Here is a 19,833-nt window from a genome sequence, read left to right on the forward strand (position 1 = left end):
CGCACCTAGTCTACAAATTTTTCCAAGTTGTTCGGCTCGCTTCGACCGTTCTCCTTGATTCTCTAAAAGAATCCACGAAACAAGAAAAGAAAAAGAAATAATAGAAACACAGTTGAATTTAAGGAAATTAAAACTAGAACTGGATGACTTTTCTCCTGCTTTCCCCTCGGACCTTCCCAAGTTTCTAACTTCTGTACGCGTCTCTAACGATCGTTCGCTCGATGCACGGCATTGCAAAGTAATAACAACGTAAAAGTACATTAGGTAAATTGCTTGTCTGAAATATTCCAAAATTACGAGTCACGCACCATGGTGGAAACGGCGTTCGCGACTAAGAAACTCATCTTTTATTCTACAAGCATGCTCTTTCTCAAATAGCATAGGATGACTTCTCGGAAAATACACGAATATCAAAGGTACTAGAAATTTTATCAGAATCCACGAATTAGCTTACAAAGTCACGATCTGAGTAATACGCTCTTCAATTGTAAAATCACAAAAACCTACGTAGCAACGTTACCATTCCGCGATAGAAAGCTACGTCTATCGATTTCCATAGACAAATCAATCGAGATCCCGAAAGATCGTTGCTCCGGCAGGAGGATCCATTGTAACGCGACGCGAGTTTATTTTCCCTTTACCGAGCATGGAACGAACATTACGAAATGAATGGCCCGCGGCTGCGCAATCAGAGGCACGCACGCCTCTACGTGACCGTGTAATGAAAAACAAACATTCGGCCCCGGCAAATAGAGCCGCATTATAGGGGCGAAAGCATGGGCTCGGTTATCCTTCGCGGAATTAGCCCAGAGGCCGACATCGCGCGGCTATTGTGTTCCCCGGAAGAAGCTACGGCATCGTTAGACTGATTGTCGGTAAACTCGAGCGCGGGAGATCGCGTCGATCTGGATGGAAGTTACTCGTTTAAGCAGATCCAGCAAACGATGATTCCGAAAAAGAATTAGAGTGCCGTGGAAGAGCATGTTCCGCGAAGACCTCGCGTAAACTGCACGATCGTATTGCAACATACATTTACGATTTACGAAGAAAGGGGAAGTTTTGAAATATCGCGTCGTGCTTTTCCAGCGAAACAGTCGACAAGCGTAAAATTACGGCGAAAATAATATCCAGCCAATAAGTAATTTTAGAAACGACGCTTTCGGAAATATCGTTCCGTTTATTTTGCACTTTGAGTTTTCCAATGAAACGATGGACGAATGCGGAAGGATTACGATAAAAGTAATATCGAGTGAACAATTTTAGAATCGGTACTTTTGCAACGTTACATCGTCTACTCTATATCGAGGATTGCGATGAAGCAATCGAGGAATCACGTTTGGCATGAAAATCGATTGACCCGACAGTGAACACGGAATCGATGAAAATTCTGTTGAAACGAAGTTATCTAATGGTCGATCCATTGTTTTGAAAAAGTACAATTTCCGTGACCGAGCCGAGACCGGTTGTATTATCCAGTTTCCAAAATTCGAAACACGGACACCGCGAAGCGAGACAAACCCGTTTCACCGGTCGATTCTCAAAAAATCGATATTCAATTATCAGCGGCGTTCGCGGTTCCGCTTTGTAACGAGACGTCCCGACGACCACGATTCCCGTAGTCGACGACTGTTTCCACTTGTCGCAAGTAACTTTCACAGAGCTTCTACAAATTGTAACTACACATACTTGTTTTACCGGCTAAAATACCGCGATACACCGACGTAACTGCTTTCTTTCCTCGTTCCCATTCGCGGGACCACGAAAGCGCCAGACGCCCAACACTTGGCTGAATTAAAAAACTCTCGAAGCTCACGTATGTGGACACTGCAAAAGTAACGACTCTCAGATAGAAACCACGAAATGATCCACCGCACTGTGCGCAATCATCTTTTGTCAAAATTTAAGATTCTTTTCTTTTCCCAGTTATGTTCATATAATCTGTTGAGGTTATTAGATGTACGAACAAAGGAACGCGTAGGTAAATTGTAAAGTAGAAAATATATTTTAATACAGAAGTGCAAATACAAGTAGGAATATAATTTGAGTAGCAGTGTTATCCTTATGACTGAAAGCCCCGAAGCCATCATCCCCTGTCTACTGTCTATGGTCTACCTTTGTCCCAGTCTTTTGTCTATACGCTGTCGATGGTTTCGGTGCTTGAGAAAACTAAAAGGACCAGATGTAGAGTTTTCTTAGAAGTGGTGACCACTTCAACATAATCGAAAATATTTAACTGTTCGACCGTTCGCGTTAGAGATGCGATCGCGGAGGAGGCGCGTCAATGGGAGTCGTAAATTCCCGTTACGATTGGATTATCAACGCCACGAAATCACCGATCCCTTTATTTTGGTTGGGTTAATAGGGGTGGTTGAATTAGTACAACACTGAGGTTAACAGGTTATAATACATATGTCGAATTAACATTAGGGTTAGGGGCGTGTGACGAATCTTTCTTTGGATCAGACATTGTTGTGATGCAAGAGCGAAGATATTTACTAGTACAATTATGATTATGACAGGATTTGACAAGTAACCGTGGTAATTAGATACTCTGGATGTTGATGACAATGAATTTAGGTTCGATAACGAATCCACGGCCAAAGGGATGAGGAATGCGATTTCTTCCACAGTCTGAGTCGAACTCAATTTACTGATCCACGATTCGGGTGTGACTCAACGCGCTCGTCCATAGTACAAGTAGAACTTATCAGACTGAATCTCAATCCAAGTGGAACTACCCTTATATACTCCTTTCCATACCTCTCTGTACCCCTCGGGACAATCTTTGTTTTTAAAGAGAGCTATTTAATTACTCCATATCTCTGTTAGGTACACGTCCCTCCCGTGACCGTGGCTACGTTCAGCGACCCCTTATGTCACTTCGAGCCCAAGCCCACTGTCCTAACTCTCGGGCAAACATAATTGGATTAAATCATAAACAGCTATTTCTCAGTTTTATTATTTAAGTAGAGCTATAATAAAAAGTCTGGAGTAAGATAATGGGGACCTTCCCCAACATTCCAAGAAAAGGCCTCGATGTCCTTTCATCTCCGACATATATTTTATTATGTTCCAACAACTGGTTTTACGGCGAGTATAAATGATCGGAGATACTCGTGGGTTAGGTTACGATGTCGAATTGTAATGTCGTTTACAATCAGGTTAGAAATGTTCGAATGTATAGGTATTTGCAACTTTTCGATTTGGCGACTGAGTTTTGACTCCTTTTCAATTTGGCGACTGAGTTTTGACTCCTTTTCAGTTTGGCGACTGAGTTTTGACTCCTTTTCAATTTGGCGACTGAGTTTTAACTCCTTTTCAATTTGGCGACTGAGTTTTGACTCCTTTTCAATTTGGCGACTAAGTTTTGACTCCTTTTCAATTTGGCGACTGAGTTTTGACTCCTTTTTAATTTGGCGACTGAGTTTTGACTCCTTTTCAATTTGGCGACTGAGTTTTGACTCCTTTTCAATTTGGCGACTGAGTTTTGACTCCTTTTCAATTTGGCGACTGAGTTTCGACTCCTTTTCAATTTGGCGACTGAGTTTTGACTCCTTTTCAATTTGGCGACTGAGTTTTGACTCCTTTTCAATTTGGCGACTGAGTTTTAACTCCTTTTCAATTTGGGGACTGAATTTTGACTCCTTTTCAATTTGGCGACTGAGTTTTGTCGGCTGTCGTGTTATTACGGAGGAAAGCTCGTTATGGGTGTGTTTTAAGTACAAAGAAAACGGATTCGTTGAACACACTTTTCGTTAGGAAAGTGAGGGTAACGATCAGCGATGCCCATTGGTAAGAGCAAACGTTAATGAATGAAGACAGGTAGAGGAAGCCTCCTACCAACGTGGATCGTGGGTGACATTGCTCATGGAAAAAACCCGCTTTCTCCGTAATTTTTAAGAGCGAACAATAAACCTAAGGAATGCTTTAGGGACCATCCATAAACCAAAGACATTTACGGGAATTTTGAGAATCTTGATTTTTAGAAATATTACGATTTATGGTGGATCCTTAGGTTTATCGAGGGTCTAAGTAAGGGTAGGTGAACCTTTGGCGACCAGACATCGAGGGATGACGTACGGTTTAAATCACGCGACGTAACATTGACTATTCGCCTCTTTGTCGCTAATTTTCATTCAAAAATGATTGTCATTACAGAGCACAAAATCACCGGTACCAATTATGTTCTCCAAAAGTAGAAAATTCTCCTTGACATTCCGCGTTCCAACTTGTCGACCAATAAAATTTAGCTATTCGCATCACCCTACACCCGCTCCAGAAAGGAATTCCACTCTCGACAGCAACTGAACCGATCGAATCGCTAAAGGGAACGAATGGCAGCGAATCAGAACGATGGCCACGCCGTCGACAATTTATATGGTAGAATCGACGCAGGTGTATCCGACGCGTGGACGACTTTATTCCGGTGAAAGGTTCGCGGCGCGTTTCAACCATCGAGCACGCCGCATTATACGGCGCGTACGCGATCTATATCCGGGCTGGTCGGTCGGTTTGCACGCGCGCCTGCACAGGTACACACAGAGGGTTGGCTCACCCTTGTACAAATAGGGAACGTTTGACGTGAAGGCTCGCGCACGGACGTGGCCACGGACGGTACGACAGCGACGCGGAATAATGCACGGGTGTCTGTGTTTACCGGAGAACGGTGGTGCGCTGGCGGACGCTGAACGAGCCATTTTCGAAACGACCGCCGGTGAATCTGCGAGAGACCACCGACAGCCAACCGGGAAACGAACGAACTCCGAGAGCGGCCTGGCAAATGAGCCAGGGGGTTGCGGGCGGCATCGTGAGAGAGAACATTGTGGAAAAGGAAAGAGAGGGAGGAAAAGACAGACAGAGAAAGGGAGAAGTGGACGAGTGATCGAGTGGGCGAGTAGGTGCACACGTGACTGACCGAGCGAGCGAATAAGAGAAAGAATTATGAACGAGTGGAGGAGGAGCAAATGGCCGAGTAAACAGCCGGAAGAGGATAAATAAAAGATGGAGATGAAGGAGAGAAAGTAGCGTTGGAGAGTGACAAGTGTAGAAAACGGGCGAGAAGAGATGGAACGGAGAGTAGCAGCGGTTCGAATATATGCGACGAACAAACAACGCGGAAGGAAATTAACGGAGAAACACCAGCGAACGTGTTTCCCAGTCTGTCGTTAGAAATACCTCAGCGAGAGGAAGAACGTGGTGCGTGTGTCATCCGTGAAACCGACGATTGGTTGTTGATGAAAATGGAAGAGGATAAATACAAATTCACGACTGCTAATGAATGTGACTTTAAATAGAATCTGATAACGTGCGACGTTAATGGAGAGAAACCAGAGTTTCCTCTTGCCACTGTTCCAAGCAACGAATATTCGATGGAGGAATATTCCAACTCCGGCGTCTTTTTTAATTAAAGAATTCGTTCGTGTTTTGTTTGTAACTTTCCCGAGCAGAGCAGAGTTACGAAGAAAGTAAGTAGAAAGCGTGTCCTTTTTCAAGAAACTAAAAGCTACTTTAAGAATGGAACAAAGAACATTCTCAAAGCCTAAGTAGAACTCTCGAAACTGGGAATTTTTGTGCAATTTTTATTCATTACTTTATACTTTTGCAAAACGACAGCCATCCCAGAGGTGTACGCGCTTACGGAACAATCGTTGCCAGAGCGACGGGCATTAATAAAATCGTCCAGCTGAATCGGCGACGAGCGAGCTCTTCACAGATTTCAGAGTAATCGCCGTGGGGCAACGATAAACAAAGCAGGAAAAAGCTCTCTTTGCCGGGCAATGGGCGATCAGTCCACTCGAATGTGTACGTTTCGAGGCCGGTCGAGTTCGCCTATCGTTCGCAGTTGATTAAACTCGACGCGTGGCCAAAATTACGCGGTGCTAATTGACGGATGGGTCGCTGAAGCCAATCAGTCTCACGGCCAATTATCGTAAGTGGTTGAACGGCTTTGTTCGAGGGCCTTCGACACGGTGAAGCGCGGTTCGGCGTCCTCGTTCATCGTTTCCGATTCGAGAGCCAACTAGTCGGAGAAAAGCACAGAATCCAAAATAGTAACGTTGTTTTATGATATCTTCGATTAAACAGGGAAATTTTCCATTTTATAATATGAAAGGAAAATAATTTGTAGACCAACGAGTGTGTGCATGGCAGTGGAACAACAATTTTTGCAAAATAACGTCGATGAATTTCGACAGGAAATCATCGACTGTATACACCGAGTCCACGTTCGACCGACATTACGTAAATTACGGCACAATTATACAAAACGCAATTCAGGTACTATTACCAAATTACTTTCTCAACAGTGTTCCGCATTAACTGTTTCAATCGCTTTATTTCATCGTCGAATGATATTGCTAAAGTGGAAGCGTACGTGCGTTTATTAAAAAATTACGTTCTGTCTAAATCGATATCTGGTAGCTTTGAACCTTCGCATCTTTTTTCTCGAATATAAATGCGATTTTCGCCGAATCGCGGAATAAAGCGTTGCCGCGGCAATCTTATCGTTGAAAACGCGGCCAATCGTTGAAATTGCAACGCGCACTCCATCTTTTTCGGTCAGCCGATTCACACGCCACGCAAATCTTCATAAATCAGCGGACGTACGGCCGGTTGTTCGCGGAAACGCGTCGCGATAGCTATCGAATCGCGATTCGACGCGGCAACGAGCCGATGCACGAGCGATTAACGTGATAGCTAGCCAGGAAATTCATTCCGAAGGGATAGACGAAGACGAAACGAGAAGTCTGAACCGAAATCGGCAGCCGGATCGATTCGAAGCCGCTGCTAATTCAGCCTCGATACGATGAAAGTACAAACAGAAGCTCGGTGAAGTGGGTGCGATGCTCTTCTCGCGATCCATTCCCTTGCGATCCACGCTGTTTGCTCAATAAGAATTCATCCGACGATGCACTCCACCCTGTATACAATGCTGAAATCGATACGGTTGAAACTGATCGATTCTCCATTTCTCTAATGTCTGCCATGTTCAGGTTCACTGATAGTGAAACGAGTGGATGAATTTGTAATAGAAAGATATATTGAAATAAGTATAGTTTATGCTAATCCAGATCCTCACTTTAACAGTGTTACAATACAATAGAAAAAGAATGATAGGAAACACGTTCATATATTTATAGCAAAGAACATTAACAAAAAGTTAACCGTGTAGCTCTAGCTGAAGGCTATAAGAAACAGCAATAGAAATCTACTTATAGCTCTTTTCTTTCTAGACTTTGTAACCCAAAAGAAAATTTATATTCAAAGGGACAATAATACAGACTTCTCCTTATTTCGAATTGTTTGTTTCGCTGAATTCTATTCTCTTCGTAACAGCAGTCTGCAGGTCACGGATATATGTACAAAAGAACAGGTGTACAATTTTTCTTGGAGTAATTACTTCAACATATTAGGTTGTCCGAAAAGTTCCTTTCGTTTTATGAAGAAATAATAGACGCACAGTGTTTCTTGTTTTATATTATTTTGTCGAATTACGTATCCGTTTTGTTCTGTTAAGATAAACACCGCGACATTTCACAAACTTGGTTTCACGTTTGTATAAAGGTGCATTGTTGTAAAAAAACACGTTTGCGAACGAAAGACACTTTCCGGACAACCTAGTATTAAAACACGAATAACCAGGACAATTTGTAATACAGTGCAATCGAAAGGACACATTGTATCAATAATTTGGAAACGAAGCTTGTACATCGGAGCTTCTATAAAAGAATATTCGCACGTACTTTTATCTTACAAGTGCATTTAAATGAAGCTCTACATTCCATTTTCATAGTTTCTCAAACTTTTATCGTACGAAAGTACATACCACCGATATACTTGAACCTAATTCATTGCCATGTAAGTGCTATAATAGATATAACGGCGCATAAATATCTTCTGTAACAGCTGCGCAATAAACTTTAATATCCTCGACTAAAGTTTCTCGTTTTTCGCGGTATCTAGTCATCAACCCAAGTAGATGTTCTACCGTGAGTGGTAATATATTGGAAGCCATCGCCGTCAAAAGACATGGTCGCATCGCGTTATCAATTTCCAGAGTGTTGACAGCGCAAGTCCCGACCCCTGCCGACCCGCTCATTTCTAATTCTCCTGGAAACGCGTGTTTCAGGTCGACCTAAAAGTGCGACTCTGCGTCGGATGGCGCGCCGCTAAAGAGGATGCCGGCTGGCGTCGCATTGCCGCCACGCGCTGGTCAAAGTACGCCGCGGCGCCGGTACCGTTTCATTAGATATCATTATAATTGCACGGGGGAGTAATTATTGTTGTCCTGTACACGGTCGCGGCGCGCCGTGTGCCCGAGTAGACTCGAGGCAAATGAAAAAAAAAAAAGGAATAAAAGAGAAAAGAGCTCGTAATAAAAATTAATGCGCCCGCCAGGGGAAACGACCACCACCTAGGCCATGAGATGGGAGCGTAGAATGGGGTGCAGATGTAGAATGGATGGGGGTTGAACCAGGCAAGGTTGAAGGGGACACGGTCGAGTGGCTGGAATGCCATTTTCGCGGAACACTCTCCCGAATCTAGCGGGCCAGATAACGAGAAAAAAAGGACGCCGAAGGCTTTTTGGCAAGCATCCGCGTGTAGCGTGCGCGTGATGCACGCGGTATGTGCCGAATCGCGGTGGAAAAAAAGCCAACGAACAAAAAAGAGAAAAAGCAGTGCGAGAGAGAAAGAGAAGGAATATCTGTCGGTGGTGAAACAGGCTGGAAGTATTGTTCCAGAATTAATACGGGCCTAAAAAAAAAAAAAGAAAAAAAAAGGAAATAACCGCCGTTAAACGCGCATGCCGACGACGGGAATAATTGTTTCTGACTGACTTTCGACTGAAAACGTTTTCCGTCTAGACGGAAGGTTTAAGCTTCGTTTTCTGACTCAAAGAATAATTTCAATGACATACGGAGACGGTTATTTCTGACGACGTTTCTTTAAACGTTTTCTAATTGCGAGCATTACGTGAAGGAAATTGGATAAGAATTAGGTAACAATGTCGGTCACGGGAGATCGATCGGAGCGGAGGTAACGTAACGCTGGTATGCTGCGCGGTACCATTACATCGTTGTCCAGGTATTCGTGTAATGATCATCGGCATACGTGATGGAACAGACACTTTAACGGTGCCGTTACGTGGCTCGTAAACGACGCAGCGCGGTGTAGTTTGTCAAAACGTGCGATTCTTGGCTGCTCGTAAACACCGAATTCCCTTGGTCGAAGCAAACAGCTGGGTAAAGAATCTGGGTGTTTGCGATTTCAAGCATTTTATACTACTTTCCTTTATCGATTAAACGAAAATTAAACGTAGGAGATTCTTCGCGTACGCGAATAAACCGTTAATAAAACACACTTGGAGAAATCGATCCGACTTTGTCCTCTCTGTAAACATCAATTAACTTCCATTGCGAATTGACTTTTCTACGAAAGTATCAAGTCCTGATCCGACATTTACACAAGAATCTTCACTTCGCAATTCTCCTTTCCAAGAATGAAGTTGCTCGCGAACAATTCCTCCGCACAATCTCAACGACGATAAAAGAACTCCGTCTGCGACGTATCGGCAAACTAGCCGCGGAAGATCCCGACGAGTAGCCGAAAAGCAAGTTCGAGAATCTAATTGCATCGCTTCGGACGTGCTCTCGACTCGTAACCGGCGAAACTTCCACGAGGAAACAAATTTCACCGGCCGCCAGTGGAAGAAGCAGGAAAATGTCAGGCGGCCGGACCGTGGATCGATATAAATACCTTGAAAAAACTTCCACTTATTCCGCATCATCCTTCCATCTACCAGTGAGCGCAATTTCAAATAAGCAGGCTGCATCTCTCTGAAGTGGCTGCCGCAAAAGTTTCTCGACGCAGCGTCTCTATAATTCATGCCGGTGCTATGGTTGCGGCCGCGGCCGGATCAACTGCCTTTGCCCTCGAGAACGATCAGCGATCAACGACTTGCGTCTCGCTGCCAGCGACGAGACAAGGAGAAAGACAAGAGGAAACCTGGTGCAATCGGCTAGAGTTTCGAAATCTTGGAAACAGCGAGAAATCCACGAATTCGGTGGAAACGGTGACGGAGTGCGTTCGCGCGTCGCGACGTCGCGTGACAAACGACGACGCCCGGCTTCCATCTCGAACCCCTTCTGCATCCTGTCACCTGTCGAGCACTGTCTTGGGCTTCGAAGCGTCGAGCCATACCGGAGGATACGAAGGAAGTGGGAAGCAATCGATCAAATTCTCTGCCTGGAGGGAGTTTTATTTTTTTGCGGATGGTTCGCTTGGATGGTGATTGGTTTCGGGAAAAGTGGTTTCGAAGGTGATAGCTTTTGAAGTTTACAATCTACCGGCAAACGTCCCCCCTTTTTTTATGTTAGATTTTAGGTTTATTTCAGTTAGTATCGCTGCGAATAAAATGGCTAGGAAATTTCAAACTACAATTTGCGCGCCTTTTTTAGCTTAAATTGTATCTTGCTACTATTTGCTTAATGCAGCTACTTTCAAAGTAGTTTATTCTTAGGAAAGAACAAACTTTAGAAATGTACGATTCACACACAAAAAATTCCCCTTCGTTCGCGTTGCGTTACGCTTTGTCAAATAATTCTCCGTAACTGACCGCTGAATCTCAAGATTCCCGAAGATAAATCTGTCTTCGGAGAGCCCCACCGTTTCAGAAACGTGTGCATTAACCACCGATAAAGGCAACACGATCCATCCAGGAAATATCGCCCAGCAACATTCTCCCGGTCAGATAAAAGATTCCACGCACGCAGAGGTTGGGATTGCGTTCCAGGGACAATTAAGATGGCTGATATCACGAGAAGATCGACGATCGAGTCTTCACCCCCGTGAAGCGCTGCCACGTAACTTCGTTATCTGTTAACACATGGTCAACCATAGGAAGAATCCCCTCGCCTATTACGCGGCCACCGATTGACGCTTCCAATTCACTGTTTGGAAGACGATAAGAAACGTTTGCGCTACTGTTGATCCACTTCGATCCCGAATAGCCGAGTCTATTCGCCACCGGCTATAAAACTTCGTGACTTTCTCTCGGGCAGGACGATTCGACTGTCGTCTCGATATATTGCGACGTTCTTCTTATCTTCGAGTCTCTGATCCTTTATTTATTGTTGAAAAGAATTACGAAATTTCATAGTTATCGGGTATTCTTAACGCTTTAATTTTCATGGTTTAGACTGACGCAAGACTTGTATCTGTGTAATGTTCACAGGCTACTAGATTTGAAACACGACGAAAAAAAATATCACGAAATGTTCAATATTTGTATGTAGATTCAAAGTATCGCTGCACGCTACTACATATTAAAAAGAGATTCGAAATTTACATGTAAATTCGAAACGTAATTTATTTATTTCGACGGTGTAATGACAAAGAAGGGGATTTTTGCTGCAACGACTGAAAATAATAATTGGAAAATGGACGAAACCAGAGTCTCTGTCGACTATATTGTCGCTAGAATGTACAGGAACGTATAAACCGATAATTTATTTATCTTATAAATCGAACGAAAGGTGGTACCAATGGGAATCAAAAGGTTAAAGAACAGGTAACCAATCGTTCTTTTAATTTCACTCGTTGCGTCACGCGAACCGTCGCATTTTCTACAAATTCCGGGCAAATCGTTTCGCCCAGAATGGAAAGAAACGACACAGAGAGGAAGAGACATCTCGGAAGTCGTCACTTAATGGAAAATAAGAAAGAACGAGAGAGAGAGCGAGTTTCGCGTTCGAAGATCTTTCCGAAATCGTGGTCCCTTTAATCGCGCCTTCTTTGTCTCCGCTTCTTCCTTTCTCCGTTTGCTCGATCGCCACCTAGACACCACCCATCCTCTGCCTATTCGCTCCGACCTGAACCCTGCTATTTCAATTCTCTTCATTTTGCTTTTATTTCCTCGCCAGTGAATCACCGGCAGCTTGATATCCAACGGCAGCCGATATCCGTCCAAGATACCGGTCGGTTACCTTCTTTCTTACCCCTTTCCCCTCCGCCCCACGCGTTACTTAACCCCGACACTTTTACCCTATCGTCTGCCAGTCCGATATTTCGATTAGCGGATTTTACCGTGGCTCCTGATTTATTTCTCCCACAGTTTCTCACGATCGAACTACCGACGATTCGAATATAAATGTTATGCCACAAGAAAAAAAAATCAAAATGAATCGTATATGCAAAGACAAATATTCCGAGTGGAAGGAATTTCTCCGTATCCTTTGCAAACAGTTGTTCGAATTCCTAAACAGCGTACGTATCTCGTAATTGTATTTTAACACGTTGAATACCACGCTAGTTTTACCGGAATTTCCCGTGAATGTTTTATTATGCGATACATATGATGTTGAAATATTAACTACAAGAGATATGTTACGGTGTATAATCATCATTAATGAATTTATTTCACTGAAGTCACCGGTGACCGCCGCGGCGTTGAAGTACGACTTCGCGCGATTCGCTTATTTTTTACGATTACCAATTATCTCATGTAGTTTCTTCGCATTTTTAATAATTATCCTACGTCGTTACGTGCCGGGACCTACCATAAACCATAATCTATCCCTCGGTCATACTTATTCAAATATATATATTTATAATATTAATCAAACATCTTTCAAGTCGAAACGTTCCTTAGGATCATTGTTCATTAAGATAAAACACGGAGAAAGCGGGTTTTTCCTATGTTCGACAACCACTGACGGGAGCGCACATGATAGATCCATGTTTCATGTATAAATAAAACTATTTATATGTTTTATACTGCATTCATTTCGTCACACCATTGTAATAATTATTAATATTTGTTCAAATTATGTATTTCTACAAATGTTGGCGCGAGGGTCAGCGGTGACCCCCGTGGCATTCAACGTGTTAAATTTCTATGTAAAATTACGAATCCGACACTTTCGTTGCGAATCATCGCTTTCGTACTTGTAGCGTGCACGAGGCAACGCTGAATAATGGAAAATGAAAGGAAAGTAAAATATTTCGTGAAACTTACGTCTTCGTTGAAGGAAAAGAGGGACGATGAACGGTGTTTCGACTTACCTGAAACAGAAGAGAAAAGGTATCGTTAGTCGTGTTATATATGTACGAGATTGGAGGTAAGTACGTGGGGAGTTAGCGCAAAGGGGTTAGTTCTAGCTCGGCGAAAGTCAGACACGTGTAATTTCACTTTGCTCGCATGCTGGAAGACATTATTAAGACAACATTCTCCCGAATATTGCGTTCAGGGACGAAACAGACTTTCAGACGTGGCTTCATATTGCCTGGACGACGAAATTCGTCTCGCGTCGGCGTCTAAATGCGAATCCACATGGAAGAGAGGCGGAAGGAAGCGGGAAGAAGTCGAGTTTACCTTCCACTGACAACTTAAATTCAACTAAAGTACCCTTACTCGCTTCGTCGTCTTCTTCCCACTGCTATTATTTCGAAAATATAAGAGGGAGAATCCTTTTTTAACTACCATAAACTAAACGTATATTTGATCCTCGATTCTAAATATTCCAAAACAAATAAACGTATAAATTAATCGTGAAAACTAAGTAATAAAGAATATATGCGTTTTATCTTCGATTCTAAATATACAGGGTGCGCCGTTAGAATCCGGACAAAAGAAGTTTTGTGCAGAAAGTTGTTTATTTAAGTCAATACACAAAAACACATGAAAATGTTGTTATATCTCATTTAAAGGGTCCTTGCTGAGAACTTTTATTCTATGTAACCACCCTCTGCCTCTATGACCTGCTCTATTCTTGCTCTAAAGCGCGAGCACGCTGACTTCAACTGGTCGCGTTTAATTGTCGCGAATTCTGACTCGATAGCAGCTCGTAGGGAGTTGACGTTGGGGTGCCTGCATTTATTAGTTTGTCTCTCGATAACGCCCCACACGTAATAGTCCAATGGGTTTAGGTCGGGACTGTTAGGAGGCCAGAAATCTTTCGACCAAAACATGTCCACATTGTCAGAGAGCCAATTTTGAACAAGATGACTTGTGTGAGCAGGTGCGCCATCTTGTTGAAATAAATACGGCCTTCCAGAAGCCGTAATTTCCATCCACGGCTTTATTACTGTCTTCAGGACCTCCAAATAAACCTCCTTTGTGATTCTTTCGCCTTTTTGGAAGAAGTGCGGAGGCATGACGTCGCCCTCACTTGAGACAACGCTCAAAACGTGAACACTTGCTGGAAATTTGGTTTTGCCCACAACAGGAACATCTTCGAGATTGTGGGCCAGCCAACGGTCGTTCCTCCGATTCACTTTGGCATCCACCCGGCGCGAAGACTTTCTATAATCGCCGCTCTTCTATCGTATTCCGGGTTTTGCTTAACGAGTTCTGTCATTTTGAGGTTATAGAAGACTTATTGACATATTTAACTAACTTCAGAGTCAATCAGCACAAACATCTGAATTCTAATATGGTGGGAACTACAAATTGAATTCTGTCCGAATTCTAACGGCGCACCCTGTATTCCAAAATAAATAAATTTGCAAACTAATCCGATAAACTAAATCGCAAAGAATATGTATCGCGCGTGTATTTTAAAAACACCAGAATTCAAACAAATTTTCCGGGAAAAGCGTAAAACTATTTGCAAGCTCGCAAAAAAATATTTACGTAACACATAATAACGGTACAAACAATAGAACGTGGAAAACAACGATTAAATATTATGTTTGCGATGTTGGGCAGAATTATTTTGAGTTGCGATATATTTAATCTACAATTCAAAATATTTCAAAATAAATTTACAGATATGCCGAATTTTCGGAAATAATTATATCGAAAAGCTTTTGGATCGTATTCAGAAACCAACAGATTCGCCAGCCACGAGTCTCTGGAAATCTCATAATTCTGACTAGAGAGCGTAACGTCAAACTGGGAACAGCGCGGTCCAGAATATCCGGGCACGACACGTCTTTCGACACAAGCTGGCTACCTCTCATTAAACCCTGTCCACGTGGACGATTTCGGCCGGCGGGGTAACGGGATTCTCGTCACCAAGTTAATTCCGTTAATAGGCAAGGCGATGGAGCTTGAAATTTCTCTTCGAATTTCCTGCAGCTCGAAAACACGCCATCCTTTTCATGTTTGTAGAGTTTCATCGGGCTTCACCAAAGAACTTCTCCAATTTTACTTCTCTTATAAAGATTCATTAGCTTCTACGCTTAATTACCTAATCTTTCAATCTTCTTGAAAGGACTAGCTTCGTGGATAAATGTATACGCTTCCAACTACAAGAATGAAACTCCAACAAGAAACTTATTAAAGGACCAAGCAACCCACTTTTTTCCTAAGTCTATTACAGAAACGAATTATCCTTAAAAAAATTCCATCGATGCTCATCGTCGAAGTACGAGGCCAATAACTCGAAGAGCAGGGCAAACAAGCAGCCATCGGCTGAAAAAAAAAGCTACCCGAGTCACGTTGTACGAAAGTGAGTCGGCTCCCCGAGACAGCTCTCGAGCCATTACGCCTGCCTGTATCTTCCTCCTTTGGAATCCGAATTCCCTTCGTTCGTCGGCTCGTAACGTTTAACTTTAACCATGTGCGTTAGGATCGAAAGCTATTACCGCAGGCCAGGCAAAAAGTCAGGGTTAGGAAGGGACACGATGGCATCCCCTGGTCGGGGCAAAAGGAACAGAACGAGCGGAAAAAGCTCAATCAACCCTGGCCTGTCCTTTTTCCAGCTTCGTCATTCGCCTAGCTTCGTTGTATCGTCGACGAATACGACAACGTTGCTCGTTTGCCTGGCAAAACATCGCGAGACGCGACGAACCGGCCGCGTTTATTAAAGATACCAACGAGATTCCGGATCCTAGCAAATTCATAAGCCGAAAGAGTATGCGTAGAGGAATTCCGGGAAGGGAACGTGGAACGCGCTGACGCGAGAGTAAACGTCGTCGGATGGTTTATGGCTGTTAATTCTGGCCGACTAAAAACAGGCCGTGAGAGAAAAGAGCTAGAAGTTTGCAGGTCTCTCGTGGATCCCGTTGATCTTCGTTTGGTGGAAGGAGGCGAAGCCTGACAGGATTTCGCCGGCAGGAAAATGGCACAAGTTGGCCGCGGCTACTTGTAGCTCCGCCGGAAAAAAGTGACACTCCGCGACGGTAGTAAATTCTCATTTGTCCCGTTGGAACGTCTCGTTGCCTCCGCTCGAGAGCCACTCTCATGGAATTTACTTATTCTCCTCGCACAACGTTCGAGGGCTTTCCGACAATTTCGACAATTTATTTCCATCCGCATATTACTTCCATCCTTCTTCCTGTAACAGCAATTTTCGTACACTATATTCGCTGAAAAAGCATTCTCAGATTTTCCGCGGACAAAGACAAGATGACACGGAGCAAGATCATCGTCGACTTGAACGTCCTCCGATGCAAATCGAGCCTCAAGCGCCGCCACCGAGCCTTCCGCTGCTCATCTCCATCTTTCATCCATTATCCGCCATCCGTCATCCGGGGTGTTCGCAGAACAGCGGCGATGAAGCTGTTTTTCGAACGTCTCGGAGAAAAATGAAGACTGTTCCAGCCTGTCCGTGTTAGTTCATGGGGCCTTGTGCAAGTTCGATGCATCGCTGGGCCACCATGCAATTCTATACACTCGCCAATAAAGTGACACGGAATGAAAATAATTCTCACAATCATTCATTCCAATGTTTTCTTTCTTTCCTTTTTTCTATCTATCCTACGGGATCTGTCTTCTTTTTCATCTCAACTCCGAAATCCTTCCGAACTTCATATCGCACCATCAAATACTCAGTAGGTTGTCTTACCGAGCCCCTTCCGTTTCTACTTAACTCTCCTCCTTGTTATCTGCTTTAATTATAGTGCCACAGATCCAGATCTCGCGAGTGTCGTTTAAACAGCAAGCACGATGGCTCGATACTCGATAATCGGAGCGCTGCAATTCGACCGCGAGAGAGTGGAAACGAAGTTTCATAGCGCGATCCGCCGGAGCGTAACTCGGAAGCGAATAATAATTGCTTAATCGCCCGTATCCCGCGCAAACTTTCTTAATAGCTGAAACTACGGATTTCTGCGTTCGATCGCCGCTTCTCGAGCCAGACTTGCCTCTCGAAAAATGCCAGTTAGCCCGACTCGCGGCAGCGAGCTCTCGATATTCACGTTGATGAAACGATAATTTCTGCAGGTCGCTCTAACGAATCGTGAATTATACAGCTTATTATTATTCGAATCGAGGCTGGTTCGTTGGTGGTTCTGATTCTGGCGGAGCCGAAATTATTATCGGTCGAGCGAGTGCCCTCCGCTTTTCGACTTTCTTGCCGAGTTTCCAGTGAACGCGATTCGACGGAAGGTAGAACAGCAGGCGGGGAGAAAAAAGGGGATGAAAGTTTGGCGATAGTAATTCCTGACTCGGCGGGAGTTAGCGAGAGCCAGGGATTCCAATTAACCCCACGTCGCCGCACCAGGAGTCACAGCACGCCGATGCGCCGCCCTGTTTCCGCTTCAAAGACTCGCGAGGATCTTTGTGGACATTTTGCGTGGCTGTGTACGCGGAAGAAACGATACTTTCACAACGTTGCTTGATTCTGTACTGCGCCAAATGAGATGATCAGGGAGTAAATCGTGAACGTGATACTCGCTAAACGTTTGTATAAGATACAATAACTGCAAATATTAGGTTGTCCGAAAAGAGTCTTTCTTTTACAGACACGCCTTTTACAACGATACATCTTTATACAAACATGAAAGCTAATCTGTCGAATTTTGTGATTTTTATTTTGATAGAACAAAATGGATCATACGGAATTCGATAAAATGTGCATCCATTATTTCTTTATAAAACGAAAGAAACTTTTCCGACGACCTAATTTTCACCGCATCGTATTTAATACAATAATATTGTAGGTCCAAATATTGTGACCGCAAAAATTTAATACACCTGCAACTCTTTTTACACGATGGATGTGTGCCGTATAAAAAGTATACAACTTGTATTAAACAATAGAAGCAACAATAGAATTTTTAAAATATAGAACTGCGTCAAGGAAAATCAAACTTGAGGATTGTTGAGGTTATTAGACGTATGTGAACAAAGGAACGCGTGGATAAATTGTAAGGTAGAGAATATATTTTAAATACAGAAACGTAAATACAAATCGGAATATAATTGAGCTGATCCAGATCCGCACGCTAGCAGTGTTACCCTATAACTGAAAACCCTGAAGCCATCGTCGCCTGTCTACGGTTTATGGTCTAACCAAAAGCAGACTACCGAACTGCCCTGTTTTGAGACCAGGTTTTCAGTACAAAGATAGGAAAAAAAAATAATATCATATATAAGCACCGCTCTACAGTGACTTGAATCCAAACTATATATTGTAATGCCAAAAAAAAAAAAAAAAAAATGTAATTCAGACACACATAACATTGTATGACTATGTTGTACCGACACGTATCGGTATTTTTGCCTAACCCACCGACACAGCCGAAATTCATTGTTTGTTATGAATACCATACACACGTAATAATCATTTTCTGGATCAATAAACATCATGAAAAAGAAAAAAGAGAAAAAACAGTTTATGATCTGCCTTCGACGCAGTCTTTTGTCTATACGCTGTCGATGGCTTCAGTGCTTGAGAAAACTAAAAGACCAGATGTAGAGTTTTCTTAGAAGTGACCACTTCAACAAGGATATTACAGCAAATACACTCGCTTATTACTGGAAAAAAATCACTTTCGTCGCACGAGATGTTCTTCGTCTAGTCCTGTTTTGCGGCCAAGTTTCAGGACAAAATACAACACACACAAGAATACACAAAAATCACGCACCAATGCGACTTAAACCCAAAAAAACAAAAAAAATAAACGCAAAAACCGAAAACCCACGACACATATTAGACCATGGCTACGTCGTACCGATGCGTATTGGTACTTTTGCCTAATCCACCCTACAACCGAAATTCATTGTTCATTGTGAATAACATACACATGTAATACTCATCTTCTTGGACAATAAACGTTATAAAAAAAATAACGATAAAAAAAATTGTGATAACGTACGTTTTGCCTTTTCTTTCAATAATTCTTCATAACAAGCTACCCAAGTTTTCAGATCCCTTCGAGAGAGTTTATCAGCTAGTTGTATTCCTTCTTCGATTAAATTTGCACAGAATGAATGGTCTTTCCCATAGTCGTTAATTTCTGCAAGATCAAACGTATCTAAAACTACTTCGACGCGTGTTAATAAAACGCTGTAAGAAAGAACCGTATGAAAAGACTGGCAGGTGTGCTACGAAAATTAAACGTAGAATCTGATAAGGAAATGAAATCTGAATATTCCTGAATCGACAAATTAGATGGCAAATTTGATGGTTTAATTATCGTGGAACTGAATACGTATTCTTGCCACGTTTTACAGTGTTCAGAGGGTTGAGTAAAGGTAGCATTAACCAAAGACTATCCGCAGCAAAACCTTTTAGCCCCGAAAACCATTAAACTCTTCGACACTGCGTGGAAAATAGCTGTACGCGACAGAAACGAGCAAGAACGACTATCCGTTCGTTACAAGGAAGGTTGTGCAGCAAGAGCGCTGTAAAGGCTGGTTTTCCCGGACGATGACGTCCGAGCCAAGGGAGCGTCGTAAATAATTAAGAAAGGACATTATCATGAGCTACTGGAAAGCGAGATTGTCGGCCGCCGTACGAATTTATCACTCGCCCTCCGCGTGCCACGGATCCTCAACCTCTCCAGGCTCACGCGGCGTGGAGCCGGCCATATTTTACCCGGCTGCCCGGAATCTTTTGTCTTCATAATATTTATCCCGCCGCGGACACCAAGAGTAATGGAGCG

At 43.1% G+C, this 19,833-nt stretch overlaps 1 protein-coding gene across 2 annotated transcripts in view; it reads right to left on the bottom strand.

Moving 5' to 3' along the window:
- The window catches only part of LOC132908513 (beta-1-syntrophin), a 369,364-nt gene that overhangs the window by 256,987 nt on the left and 92,544 nt on the right, over positions 1–19,833 (bottom strand). The window lies entirely within an intron of this gene.

Source organism: Bombus pascuorum, chromosome 7 (assembly GCF_905332965.1).
Source record: "Bombus pascuorum chromosome 7, iyBomPasc1.1, whole genome shotgun sequence".
NCBI lineage: Eukaryota > Metazoa > Arthropoda > Insecta > Hymenoptera > Apidae > Bombus > Bombus pascuorum.